The sequence below is a fragment of the Dermacentor silvarum genome, chromosome 4 (assembly GCF_013339745.2).
Source record: "Dermacentor silvarum isolate Dsil-2018 chromosome 4, BIME_Dsil_1.4, whole genome shotgun sequence".
Lineage (NCBI taxonomy): Eukaryota > Metazoa > Arthropoda > Arachnida > Ixodida > Ixodidae > Dermacentor > Dermacentor silvarum.
Window position 1 is genome coordinate 26,073,917 of NC_051157.2, and position 14,586 is coordinate 26,088,502.

The following is a 14,586-nucleotide window of genomic DNA, read 5'->3' on the forward strand; positions in this document are numbered from 1 at the left end:
CCTAATGGATACCTTCCCACGTAGGGGTCGCCGGAAATGAAGAGGCTCATCGGCTAGCTTCAACTTGCACTCATAACAACTGTGCCTGCCCCCAAATTTTGTGCAAGCTTGACGACGCTCGTCTGCTGATTCATCGCCACGTATACTCAAGCAGCATACAGACCAGCGCGTCGCAAATGGAACGTTCCCGTCCAGTGTTCGCGGTCGAGGCGTGCCTCGTCGCGCTAGAGCGCAACTATTCAAGCTAAGGGTTGGATGTGTGAACGTGTGAGAACGTTTATACAGACAAGGACCTCAGCACCTGATATTGGAGTGTCCCGCTTTCAGTGCGCAGCGCATGTCACAAGTGAAGGACTGTCACCTCATTGGCGTGCGGTGGCACTAGAGGAATGTTTGCACCCTAGGGGTTGTGTGTCTCGACACGATCAGGCTCATCGCGCTCTCTTTAGTTTTCTAGAATTAACTAACTTCATACTATTTCTTCTATTTAACATTCTTTAGTAGTGTGACCTGCAGTGACCGGCCCTACTGTGTGTGACTAGTACTGTGTGTTCTACTTTATTCTTTGAGATTTGTCATCTTGTTCTTTCTTAGCTTTTCTGTCAAATGTATATGTTTTCAAATACTACTACTACTACTACTACTACTACTACTACTACTACTACTACTACTACTACTACTACTACTACTACTACTACTACTACTACTACTACTACTAATAATAATAATAAACAATCCAACGACGAAAATTCGTAGCTGAAGCAGAGTGACAATTTCCGTACCAGGATTTTGTGATGAGAAATTGAAAGCTTGACAAAGTGAGCATGACGGTTCAGTGCAGGTAAAAAAAAATTGCAATTACGCACTGGTGATCCCTGCGTCATTAGGGGCGTTTTCCATTGCAGCAAAAACACATTAGATTGCATTATTTCGCATGAAAGAGCAGTAATGCTCGGTGTTGGTCCTGAGTTTGTCAAATCTTCGTCCTGTGCCTTGTTCATTCGCTCAGTCTCACTATGAGCTGGGTTACGTGTTGCGTTCGACACAGGCTTACTGGTGTCGCACCAAACGGCAGAGTTGCCGAAGTGAATTTCACAGCTGGTGCCTTATTCTCTGCTCCCTCTGGCGTGTATTTATGCTCTGCCTGGTTTACTTCAAGTGTAGTTATTATCGCCTCTGTCCACGAGGCAAACAAAGCAAAGGAGAAGAATAAGGCATGAAAGACAGGTGACATGGAGGTTTATAGAATGTCGTGCTTCTATGTTAATGAGCAGGTTTCGTTGGACAAACACAAAAACGACGCTGGCGCCGTGAATCGACAATTCGATGTGTTTCACTCCAGCCAGCTACTCCACGTCTTTGAGATACTCCGCAGGAAGAGGCTCCGGATTAAGATCGATAACGCGCACTCCTTCAACGTCCACTGTAAATTTAGTGCATTCGACGTCCATTGCAACAGCGCCGACGCGGCACGAAATTGGGCGCGCGGCCGTAGGTAGACATACGACCTGATTTAGACTATTCGTTCGAAATGACAGATAATTAAGCCAAATAAAACATATCTCACATCATTGTTTCTACATTTCAAGTGAACATAACAATGCGCCTTTCGCAAAGAGAAAATAAAGCTAGGGGCTGAGATAATGGTACAAGTGAGCACTGAACTATTTCCATGATAGCCACATCGTGACGAGAACTCGTCATTTAATTTAGGTACCTCTGTTAGCTATACGATGTATTATATATAAAGGTAGCCACAAATCCAAACGGTAAAACTACAACGATACACATCTAGAAATAACATGTTTTAAGCTTTTTATAGTGCGGTGCATGGGAGAGAGCACGGTGGAAGAAGATAGGTGATCCGACGGCGGCGCGAGGCGCGGCCACTTAGTGGGACTCTACGCACACTGCTGCCGCAAGGGGCAGCACCTGTCCTGGGGGCCACTTTTTCACTCGCTTTGCTGGCGCTTTTATGGGCACGCGCAGCAGAGGTGCTTTATTTCGATGCATATATGTCGTTAGCCTGCTTAAAACGACTCTATTTGGTTGGAGGAACGTCCCTTTATATTTCTGCCGACATTCCGATTGACTCCGATGCGGCGAGCAGCGGCAAGCGCAGCGCGCCGTCTGATCGAGCAGACGACGCATCTCTCTCGTGTTGGAAATGACGGCATTTTGACAGTAAGTGGCAAGAAACATTCTACCTGCTCAGGATATGGCGTCTGAATAACGAAAATTTGCACATGTTTAGGTATGGGTGTTTCAATGGTGACGGAGGTCGTAAATTATCAAATCTTGTGCCGCTCCTGCAAGGCTGATGATGATGATGATGATTTATTGGCATCCCCTTTGAAACGGGGCGGCGACAAGTAGTCACCTAGCCTGCTTGATTTAATCAGGTATACTATACATGTTCTTTATCTAGCATTTTAACACGAAGGTGTTTTATGCCGGGGTCCACCAAGACTTCACTGACGTATTTCCGTCACGGAAATACGTCAGCTTACAATGTACACGAACATAATACAAAGAAATAAACCAGAAGAAAAAGTTCCACAAACACGCAAAATTTGGAAATCGAACCCACGACCTCTCGGTCCGCGACGATAGATCGCCGAGCGTTTAACCCATTGCGCCACAAACGCATTTGCAGAGAGCTACACAGACGCGCCTTATATATCTAACACTCCTCCGTGTACCCGCGCTCTTGCTCGGGGCGGTGCCGCCGCCTACGAGCAGAAAAGAGAAGTACTGCATTATGACACTAACGCGCACCCACAGTGAACGCTTCGGTGGTCTCAGCACTACGACGCCTCGATGCCAGCATTCGAAGGGACGCTGGCATCAAGAAGCACTACCAACGCGTTCTCGCAGAAGCACTACTAGGTGGCGTTCACCGTACTCAGCACAGCGGAGCGTGGCCTCCGCAATTAGCTCTGAAAATGTTTCTGAAGTTGATCGCGGAGGCTGCAATTACGACGCGCTGTACGCGCTGATTTGACTCGGTGACGATTCAGTTACGTGCTTTGTCTTGCGCGTTGTATTAGTGTGTCAGTTACGTGCTTCGTCTTTCGCGTTGTGCTAGCGTGTGCAGCGTAGTGCAGCTTCCATATGCACGACGGTTGCTCATGGTCATCGACGTTGGTAGTCGTGATGGAGGAGACGTGCCACCAGGCGTCAGCGTGGGTGCATCAACGCCTAAGGGCGCTTTAGCCACAAAACACCAATAGACATTATATATCAATGTGCAATAAACATTACACTACTTCTGTGAAGACACGTTTCACTTTCGTGTTCTATACCGATTCCTATATAAGAGGGATCAACCACATTTTTTGTATGCCTCTCATTATTTTTATTTTTCAAAAATTTACCTTGTACCGCTGCCTATGATTTTAAGAGATCAGGTCGTATCCATCTCTTCCCTGCTTTTTTCCACCAGTACTCTAATCGTCTCTTGCTGATCTCTACGGCTGATCTGTTTATGTTTCCTTCCACTTTAAACCCCAAGCGCTTCTGGGAGTTACACGTTACCTACGGTTCTCGCTGGGTGGATCCCGTCGCATTCCATTAGGATGTGCTGAGTGGTCTCTGGATCTTTACTGCAGCATACACATGCCTCATCTAGTTCCGAATATTTGCTCCGGTATGTTTTGGTCCTTAAGCAACCGGCTCGAGCCTCAAATAGCCAGGCACTGCCCTTTGTGTTATCGTACAGATTTTCCCTTCTAATTTATTTCTTCTCATTCTTGTAAATCTCCATTGTCCTTTTCGTTTCCATTCTTTGCATCCAATTCACGGTCTCTATTTCTCTCACTTTCTTTCTGATGACCCCTGGTTGTCTATTTACAGTTTCGATTATCCTGTACTTGGTTGCCAACTTCCTTGACCTCTTCCTTCATTCTGTGTCCACGCTTTTCATGTAGAGATACTTGTGCACTTTAGCCTCCCATTTATTTTCATCCATGTTCCTGAGCCTTTCTTCAAAACTAATTTTGCTTTGTGCTTCTCTGACTTCAAAAGAGGCCCAACCCATGTCACCATGCACTGCCTCATTTGTCGTATTACCGTGTGTTCCCAAAGCCAACCGGCCTACTGATCTTTGGTTAACTTCGAAACCCGCCGCTAGGTTCAGGCCTCCTGAACACGTGCTGCCCCTAGCGGCGGCGCTCACTTCCGGTCACACGAAGTGGCCGCTCTCTCGCCCCAGCGCGGGCGCGCCATCGGAGCACCTATCTTCTTACACCGTGGGAGAGAGAGAGAGTACACTCCGGTGATCTCCTACAACCTGTACGCCAACGCTGGCCATGAACAACGTACAAGACGAGAGCGCGTTTGAATAGCATTAAAATAATTTACGAAGACAGCGGCAATACTGGCCGTGATTAAAGCAGAAAAAAAAAACAGTTGCTCTTAAGACAAGTCTTTATTTTTATTGTGATATTATTGTTATTAGCATGGATGCTTGAGTTTTTATTTGTTATGAGACATCGTTGTTCACAATATAACGCTTTAGAGCACCTTGTAATCTCTTGCTATTTTGACTGATATGTTTCAACGTAATTTTGTGTAACTATGTTGTATGGTATGTTATTGTAGTACGTTGCAAGTGTATGTTGTATGCACCACGTATTCAAAAGCCAAGGCGTAGCCGGCACCGTGTTTGTGCGCCAACATCTCTTTGTATCAAGTTAATAACTAAAACAATTCGGGGTAGCTTGCCCTAGTGGCGCAAGGCTAAAGACACAGCGGAGCTGATCGGTTCCTAGCTGGTCCTGGCTATAGAAAGTGATGCTAAGTTATACGAAGTAATGCCAAGCGATGCTAAGTTATACGAAGTGATAAACATTTCCTCGTGGTCAGTGGCATCGGGGAACGCCTCGCGAAGCACTTGCAGTCCGAGTACACGTAGGGGAAGGGGGGCGAAAGCTATGCACAGTGTACAGGTGGTGCGCAGCAGACGACACGCCCAGGATGGCGTCACGGCACATGCGCAGTAGCGCGCGCAGCTGTTGGAAGCTCGGCCGAGCCGCCGCAAGAGGCGCCTGCTGCAGTCCCGAACACCACGAGCGTTCGGCGCTAATGCGGGGAAACGGAGAAGCACGGATGGCGTCGGCAGCACCTCTGCGCGTTGCCTCGTTGGTGCTGCTACAATTTGTTTCTCTCTCTCTCTCGCTCTCATTTTCTCTTTCTCTCTCCCGAGCATAGCGTGCGACGCTTCGAGAGGTGGTTGCTAGGCAACGCAGTGGCAGGCGGCACACATTACGGCCGGCTTAAAAAAGAACCGGTTAAAAAAGAACCGAGAGTGACGAGAGTCTTCTAGATTCTCGTCATTGCACTCGACGTACCAATTGTGAAGTACATAATAAAAAAACTAAGAAAAGAAAAACAGAGCGAATTCAACAAGACTATCGGCCGCATGTTTAAAAGCATGGTAAGGCAATCTACTGTAGGCAACTGGAAAACTCTTCCAACGAATCATTATATCCTTTATTTTTAAAAGCGCGATTATCCGCAATAACAACAGCAAGTAGGAGGGGAAAAAAAGGGAGGGAAGTACAGAAAGGTCACCCAGTGTGAGCACCGGCTGACTAAACTGTGCTGGAGAAAGGGTTAAAAGGAATACGCGATGATACAAGAGATAACAAATAAAGAGCGGGAAAAAATGCACACAATATCGCGGTGCAACGCGCAACAACTTTCAAAGTCGGTCGCAGAATAGAATGAACAAATTCTTAAGAATGTGAGCAGCGCATTTAAGGCCTTAAGTGCAAGGACAACGGAGCACTGTAGATACAAGGTTTCGTATGATATGCTAAAGTTAGATGTAATAGTATCTCAGAGCCATACGCTGGAAGTCGACTGTGATCAGAGATTAATCCGCGTATTTCTTGTTTTTGCCGCTCCTTTCCATCTTATATCTCTCTCTCCTCTCTATTCCACGGTTGCCCTACGGAATAGGGTAGACAACCAGGCACTTTCTTTCTTTCTTTCTTTCTTTCTTTCTTTCTTTCTTTCTTTCTTTCTTTCTTTCTTTCTTTCTTTCTTTCTTTCTTTCTTTCTTTCTTTCTTTCTTTCTTTCTTTCTTTATGTTTAATGTACCCGTTCATTTACTACTCAAGTACACACAAGAAAACACGTTTCGGTGCGAGAAAATCGGCTAACAACGCCCAGGCTCTGAACTTCGAAAAAGAACGAGCGTTTTGCTAATCCTTACGACACAGCTTACATCCCACAGGGCAACCTCTGTCGTTCTAGATGCACTTTCCACTGCACCATCGGCTGTCAGAGGGCGTTTTAAGATTCCTCATCTTCTGACAGTTCATATCTCCTTCGGCGAACTACACTTCAAGAGACCGTCCTTGTTTTTAATTTACAAAAACAGGGACCGCTGCGCTGCTTTCAAATCACGCGCCGTATTACAGCTGAGACCAAGAAAAAAAGTGAGCAACCAGGAAGACAGCCGGCGCTTAGCTGACGTTGATGATAATCGCTAGTGGCTGCAGGGATCGGAGGATGCCAAGCGCGGCTGAGTAAGTGGAACAAGATGAATGCGGCCTTCCCGCCGCTGCGCCCACGGAGCTTGCGCACTGGAAAATCGGCGGACGAAGGAGTAAGGGGCGTGCAGCTTCAAGATGCGCGTTTTAATGCGAGCTGACACGTGAACTAGGCCCTCGGTGATTTTGCATAAAGGGCGAGGCGTTCCTGGCGGCCGAACGCCGACGTGAAGTTTCAGGGTTCAGAACCGCTGTGGCTGTTCTCTCATTTTCTTTCTTGTTCGTCTTGATTTTCCCTTCGTGCACATGCTGAGAACGGACAGAAGTGAAGCAGGAGATTACCACGAGAATATCCAAGGTTTTACGACGAAACTTCGAGGAAAATTCTTGGCTGAGCTCTTACAAGGAAACTGGCCGAGGCACAGAGCCTTGCTGCGCAGTTTTGGAGATTTAATAAGCGCGGAAATGTAGGGAATGGCTTTTGTCTCGAGTAATTGACAGTGTTTGATAGTCATATGGTAGTTGGTATTACACCGCATGAAAAATTCAGCGGCTATCAAACGACGCCAGGAGACAGACACAGCGGAGCGAATGTCTTCTTTACAAGCGTCGTTGTAGTGAAGTTCCATGAAGATTAGACGTACGCACGTGGAACTTCAGATGGTAAATAGATAGATAGATAGATAGATAGATAGATAGATAGATAGATAGATAGATAGATAGATAGATAGATAGATAGATAGATAGATAGATAGATAGATAGATAGATAGATAAATAAATAAATAAATAAATAAATAAATAAATAAATAAATAAATAAATAAATAAATAAATAAATATTCTTTACGATGGCTCACCGGCAATGCTATCCACAAGGCAGTTTCCAAAAGCGTTTTGCCCTTCGGTGAATTTACTCAAGGGTGACATGATCGTGAATGTGCGCTGGCATGAAACATTTTACTTTTGTGAAAATTCATGAGCAGTAGCCATGACCACAGCTTTTGACCATATTATCACTTCGTTAGTATAGAGGCTTTGTGCTGAGTTTCCAGTGTACGTCAACGTGTACTGCAGGTAGTAAAACAGGATATGGACTTCTGACTGCAAAGACTCCCATATCTGGCACGTTTAACAGTGAGGCGGAAAAAAATAATAAGAGACCGACCTCCCATAAACATTCCTTACCTTTAGGCAAGCTTCGAAAGGTTTCGCATTGCTTCCAGACCTTTTTGCGGACATGTTTTCCACGAGCTTCTATGTTTCGAGTTGAAGTTTAGACATGATTCGCGTAACCACTAGATCTGCGGAATCTCTTGAGCTGTTGCCATGTACAACTTCATGTTTGTGGTGACGGTCTCAGCTGTCTGACGCTCGGGACATAGAAACACATGTCTGTCATTTTTACGGGAATAGAAACACATTTTATAGCTTTCTTTTTCGATAGCCGCCCATATATAAGAGTAGGTTCATGGATGCGCCATTAAGTAACCTGTTTATTCTAATAAAGTTTTTTAAGGACTCTGCATTGCAGGAATATTTTTAGCAAGAATAATTTGTAAACTTTAGCAGCTTGGCGGTCGTATGTGAGTGGCGAGTGTGCTATATGACGTTATGGTACGCATCTTTCTACACCAAACTAACACATTGTGTTGGTTTTGTTCGTCTTTAGTAGAACACCTGTACTAACTGAACACGTGAAAAGATTTCACTTGCGCCTTAACTTTACAAAACCCAATGTATCAGTTCTATCACGCTGAGTTTAATACCTCAAAATTCTCATTTAAGCCCGGGGAACCTAACCCAAAGCACATGACAGTATTTTTGATACTCTGGACTTAGCGGTAGGGAATAGTACACGAATGTACTCTTCGTGAACACAATAAATATGAACAAACTATTCTAATTTTTCTTGGTGCAGAATAGTGTTTGGTCTTTGTGGGCAATAACATTTTGCGATTACACCGAGAAATATTTTACAATAAATTTTGCACTTCAGAGGCACCAGATCTATTATGCTCACTTTGCGGATAGAAATTTTTCGCATTGAATTCAAAAGCCATCGAAATTAAAAACTTGCTTCCCGGAGTATCAGAATTATTATTACTTTTTTTTTTTGTCTTCTCCAAACCTTCTGCGCAAACACATACAAACAAAGGCGTCATGCTAAGCAGGCGTTTCCACGCAAGGCTCGCATGGTCGTACTTGATCTCGTAACTTCTCTAAAGTTTTAAGTACTCTCCACGTGCGTGTTTGCCCGTGCACTAGGTTTGCGTGACGCGCCCGAGTGCAGTGCTCCACGCGCTTTGAGCGAGTCAAAGCGCGTTGCGTAATCAGGCGCGCGGCCACGCAGCTCTGGCGAGCTGCGCGGGCGCATCTGCGTGGGCTTCTATATGAGACCCTCCATGCGCGCCACAATGTGGGTGGGTTGTTTTTTCGGGCGTCGGGTTTTTCTCGAAAGCTGCCGAGTACGCATGAAGAGGCACGAGAGGATCTCCGCGTAGGAAAACAATTTGTGCGGGGTTACGAGCCACGAGCCGGAAGAAAGCCGAGACGGGGCATTATGAGCGAAGAAGGTATCGGACTCCCCGAATGCTGGAATCCCTGCGTGTACCCGGGGCAGGTTCGGTGTCCCAGCTCATAGTTTCATTAGGGGTAGCGCAACCACTCTCGAACAAAGGGGGACGTGGAAGAGGACGGGCGAAAGCTCGTATACAACAGACGAGTCACTGCGCTGTCGTTACACCCATTGCCGACAAGATGGCGGTCGCCATCGAAAACAAGCAACGGAGCTGAAACCGGTGAAAAGGGAAATGGGAAAGTGCCGGCGAAGGAAAAGGAACACCATACAGCAAATCAATCCAACGAGATAAAGCAAAAGAGACGTTGAGGTTGAAAAAAGAGTGAACAAGTGCACGTAATAATGCATTGGCAAATTAGTTCTGCGGAAGCCCGCGAGGCGGAATAGGGATGTCCACGAAAGGTAAAATTACCATCCACCATATTGTAGCACGAATCTACAGAGAAACCTAAAAGGAGGCCGTCGGACGGACAACGTTTCCCTTTCATAACAATGCACTCTGCTATAGACTGTTTTATTAGAGTGTACTAGATTGGGAGAGTGGGTCCAACGAGGGCTCGGCGCTGAGGCATTTTTTATAGAAAATCCAGGTGGTGCCACCATCACTTTCTTCCGAATGAGCGGCCCCGTTCACCGGCCGGACGCTTGTCGCGTCGGAGACCCTACCACAGCTGCATGGAGCTTTGACAGGCGGATACTCGGTGGCGGTAACACTGAGATTATTCCCCACCGATCTATTGTAAACAAAACGGAAAAAGAGCGACGGAAAGAACGCAAACGACGCAACAACGACGGTGCGTCGAGCAGACGACAGCTACTCAGCCCGCGAGCTCGCCTCAGCCAATGAGCGCTGCCGACACAGCCGGAGCCAACGTTTATTGGCCGGAGATTCAAAGAAGGCGACGGCAGCGCCGCCACATTTTCCGTGTTTTTTGCTTCACCCTCGCCGCTTGCTAAGGAGTCCGCTGGACCCACTCCCCCATTTTAGTACACTCTAGTTTTATCGAGGCCACCGCCATATTGCGATCACATCAGCGTTACAGCGTACTAGAATTCTAGTACACTGTATCGGCGTCTATCGTCCGGCACCATTCTGGTATGCGGGATCGCGCAGTAGGGTGCAAAGCGAACGACGTGCTGTTGACGACGAGTGGCAAGTTTTAGCATTTTCCTGAGAGGTCTCAACAAGATTTTGCGATTGGGAAACTTCTTAGCGTGTCGTTACTAAGCTCTAAGCTTCGATATAACCACAATATCGAACAGCGACGGGTCTAGAGGCTTTGCCACAGGTCTGCCCTCGATCGATATAGGAGGCGAGTCAAGCCTGAACATTGTCGATACGTAACACATGTGCAACTTGTTATTAATGTATGCCTATCCTTGAACTCTGTTATGGTATGATCCTCAGGTGAAAACAATCAGAGGTATCTCCGTGTACCATGCTGTGTGCCACACCAGCGTACATCCCAATCCAGGTAACCAGCGAGGCTCCGAAGAAACACGTTTTACTAGCATTCGTGCTCCTAAAGCTTTCGCAGTACGGTTTTTTAAGCATTGTTTACCTTGCTCCCAGGCATCAAGCTTTACAAAATAAAGATTTGTAATCTGACTCGACCGGAAGGGTCATTAGCATGAAATAATCGATAAAACGATCTGATTACAGGTGGACCTAAAAAATTGTCGCAGTTTCACCCGAAAGGCGAAGCACCAATGGCGATAGAAAATTAGTAAAGAGCTATGCGGAGTAAGGATAGCAGTTTTATCAGCTGTATAAACTTGGTGGACATGCAGCAGCACCAGCAACGCGCAGAACTGTTGTCGACGCCGTCGGCGTTTTGCTCGCGTTCGCATCGAATGCGCGCGGCGTTGGTGGCTGTTGCCGGTGCCTCTGGGGGCGGCTCGGAGGTTTTCGACGCGATCAGAATGGGACACTCGTCGAGCAGCGTCGGAAATCTTACCCGCCTTCTCGCTTGGCAACGTTTTTATATAAATACGCATTTGGTGCCGCAGCTAAACGTCGCCTCCCCTCCCTCCCGTCCCCCCATGGCCTTTCGCGCGACGGAAGAAGTCGCGTTTGATCTCTATATACGGTGATAGTAAAGAAGGAAAGAGACGCTTAATTCTGCAGCCCTTCAGGGAGCACGGCGCAGAACGCGCGTTAGCTCTGCAGTGTGACGTGCGTTCGCTCCCCGTGAAAGCGCGCGTCCCTCGCGCCCTTTCACTCGCACATACAGCGTCCGGAGCGCGGTGACGATTTCATCGCCGTTGACGTCACACTGAACCTCACGGCGACGGCGACGACGACGGCAGAAATCCGCTTTGGAGTGTCCATATAATTGCTATCGCAATAATATGCCACGATCAACCAGACGCACGTGACACGCTGAAAGAATAGGCGCGCTGCCTGTGCAAGGGCCCGTCGCCGACTCGAGAGAGCTGAAAAGTGAACAACTCTCTGTAACGGCAACTTAATTTTCTGAACTAATACACGCGATGCGTGGCGCCGGCCAGACAGCTTGCCGGCGAGATCCAGAAGCTCGAAGAGCCCAGGTGAACCAAAAGCGCGGCCGGCACACGGTAGACAGGGCTTTAGTTACAGAAAGAAACGGAACACACCTTCACTTTTTTTTTTCGTCGGCGCACGCTGTCTTCATATTACATCGCCGGTCAACATCCACCAGAACTGTTGGTTACAAAGCATGATAATCTTAGAACTCATTTTAACAGAATAATTTTAATGTGCGTGTTCGAAGAAATAGTTGACTTCGTCCATTCGCTGTAGTTGACCGACTCGAATACGCAACTGTCGTTCATATCCCAGTTTGATCATGCATGCCGAGTTCGTTGCCGTGCGCTCACCAGAAACAAGAGCTTCTGAACATACACGCGAAAAAGCTGATGGCGTCAAATCCTGTCTTTTATGCTGGCAATCCAAAGCCGACGCTTGTCTGAAACCGCAATGGCGGAGCCCACGAAGTCGCCGCGGCTGAAGATGCACTTCGCGTTCGCTTCCGAAAGTTATTTTTGCATCCGAATACGTCACAGTGGTAGCCCGTTGACCTTTAGTAATCTGACATAGCAGAAATCGCAGCCGAACACATTAGAATCACACTAATTCTCAATGACACTGCTACCGTTCCAAGCTGGCAAAACAGCGATCCGCACGAAGTGCAAGGACAGCGGCGCGGCTTACTGATTCGAGGCTACGTTCCTTATCGCAGATAAAAATGTCTATACAGCGTGTATGCGTGCGGACCATTTTATGTTCCATCTTGATTCATCCAGAATTTCGATCACACCAGCCACCGAACGAATGGCGACGAATGCATTGGTATGAAGGATTCTTCAGGGGAACAAACTTGCACAAACGGCTATAGCACTGACTGGCGTTAGCTTGTGTCGATGGTTGTGAACGCTGTGTGCTGTGCGCTGTGCTTTTTATTCTTTTCACGTCCCCCTTCTCATTCGGCACTGTAGGGTAGAAAACCGCATGTTCTGTTCTATAGCATACCACCATTCGTTTCTTTATTCTTTGGTATCTCTCTCTCCCTGTTTGTCTTTGTCGTATGGAGTAAGTGCGTGGCCATACTGATGCCTCAAACTTCTTTAAAATGTTACACGTTGGGTTTTATATGCTGACCAACGAAGAACTATTGGGCAACAATGCATTTCATGGTCGAGTGTCGTCCTTCATTTTATTGTTCTTGTTCCGTCTAATTCGCTCTGTGCGGCGCATAAGTTTCGCAGATAAAGCTACCAACTATTGCCAATGGGGGCTCGCCCGACAAACGGGAGACATCAGCACTAAACGTAGCGAGATAAAAAAAAAGGAGATTAATTTTTATTCGTGACAACGCCGGCAGCTAGGGGGGTGGACTAGACGCAGCAACCTCGGAAACACGAACTATTTATTTGTATGAACTTACGCCCACCAAAGGAAGGTGCAATTCAGCAGAAACAACAGCTGGACCTACAGATCGACTTTCAGTTTCACGCCCCGAGCTCTAGGTTTCGTCTATGGGACGTCAACTTGTTTTCCAGATCACCCGGTGGTAATCGCGGCGCTACATTACCCGTTCCCCTTATGCGCTCATTTTTTTAAAGAGAAGCTATAATGACGTAAAAGACCTCTAATATGACGAGTGTGTGCCGCGTGCACATGGAAACGTGACACCGATCAAAACGTTGAGCGCTGTAAAAGCAAAAAGAAAAACATTAAAAAAAAAAGAGAGACCAAACGCACCGAAGCAAGGACAAAAACAATGAACACATACTTGACGCTAAAAGTATAGGAGCGCTATAAAGTAAAATGATTCCAAACTGTTTTGATTCCAACTTCTGCAACTCCACGATTGGTCAAAACATTTCCGGCCCCTCCCAACTTCGCCTGTCTGTCACGCGACGTCACGAAAACAGCGATAGCTCCCCATCTGATATAACGTGTACACACCGATTATGGATGATTAAACCGCACAAAAGAAAAATAATTCCTGATTCGACGCCTTTTCACCATTAGCCTTCTGCTATTGGTCCAATGTTTTCTGGCTACGCCCACTTCGCCTGTCTGTCACGTGACCCCACAAAACCGCGAAAACTCACCACGTCAAAGTGACGTGTACGCAAAAAAAAAAGCATTGATATGCTGAACAAAACAGAAAATTTTGCAGAAACGCCACAGACTGCCCCGTTCCGAAAGGAATAGAAGATGGCTGCCCGCCGATCGCTAAGGCCCTCGCTACTCACACCTGCCGGTGAGCATGTATTTATTTGCGCATGATAAACCTTTTTACGTGGCAGTAAAACGTTATCGAGCCCTTTCGGCACGTATACGACATCGCTCTGCCAACTCTTCCTTGCTGAGGATCCGTTTTAGCGGCATTCTTATCCTTCTGTTGCTCGCCGCCGCGATTTTCGACCAGCCACCGCAAGCTACGTAAGGCGAAGCGGACTAATCGGAGAAGCCGGCACCACCCTCTTCATGCGTTTATCTATTTTCACTGTGCTGGCTCGGCCCCATCGAAACCCTCTCCACTAGAGCGTGCTCCTCACCTCTTGTCAGCCACTTAATAAGAAAAACCACCGAGTGTAGACAATGTTATTGGTTTTGAAAGCGAACAAAGGTGACCTCCTATAAACGAGGAGAGTGTTTGATTGGGTTGTTCAGACAACGCTGCGGGTCACTGCCCAATGGTTGCGTCGGTGGTTACGTAAATTTGACGTCAGGAGTTTGGAATCAAAACAGTTTGGAATCATTTTACGTTATAGCGCCCCAGATTTTGATTAGACACCCCTTTAAATTTTCCTTAACTTCTATTAATTAGGCGTAAAAACTGATGCCAATTGGGCGAAGTTGCGCAGGCACAACATCTTTTCTGGTGTTAGCGCAGAAACATCAGAAAACAAAACGAACGGAAGCCGAGACATACACAGATTGTGTGTCTCGTCTTCTTTCTTTTTTTCTTCTCAAATTTCTGCGACAAACACAAGAAAAGATGATGTTGTGTACCAG

The 14,586-nt window shown here is 46.8% G+C and overlaps 1 protein-coding gene across 4 annotated transcripts in view; it reads right to left on the bottom strand.

The window, feature by feature from the left end:
* Positions 1–14,586, bottom strand: part of LOC119449644 (uncharacterized) — a 365,645-nt gene that overhangs the window by 38,304 nt on the left and 312,755 nt on the right. The window lies entirely within an intron of this gene.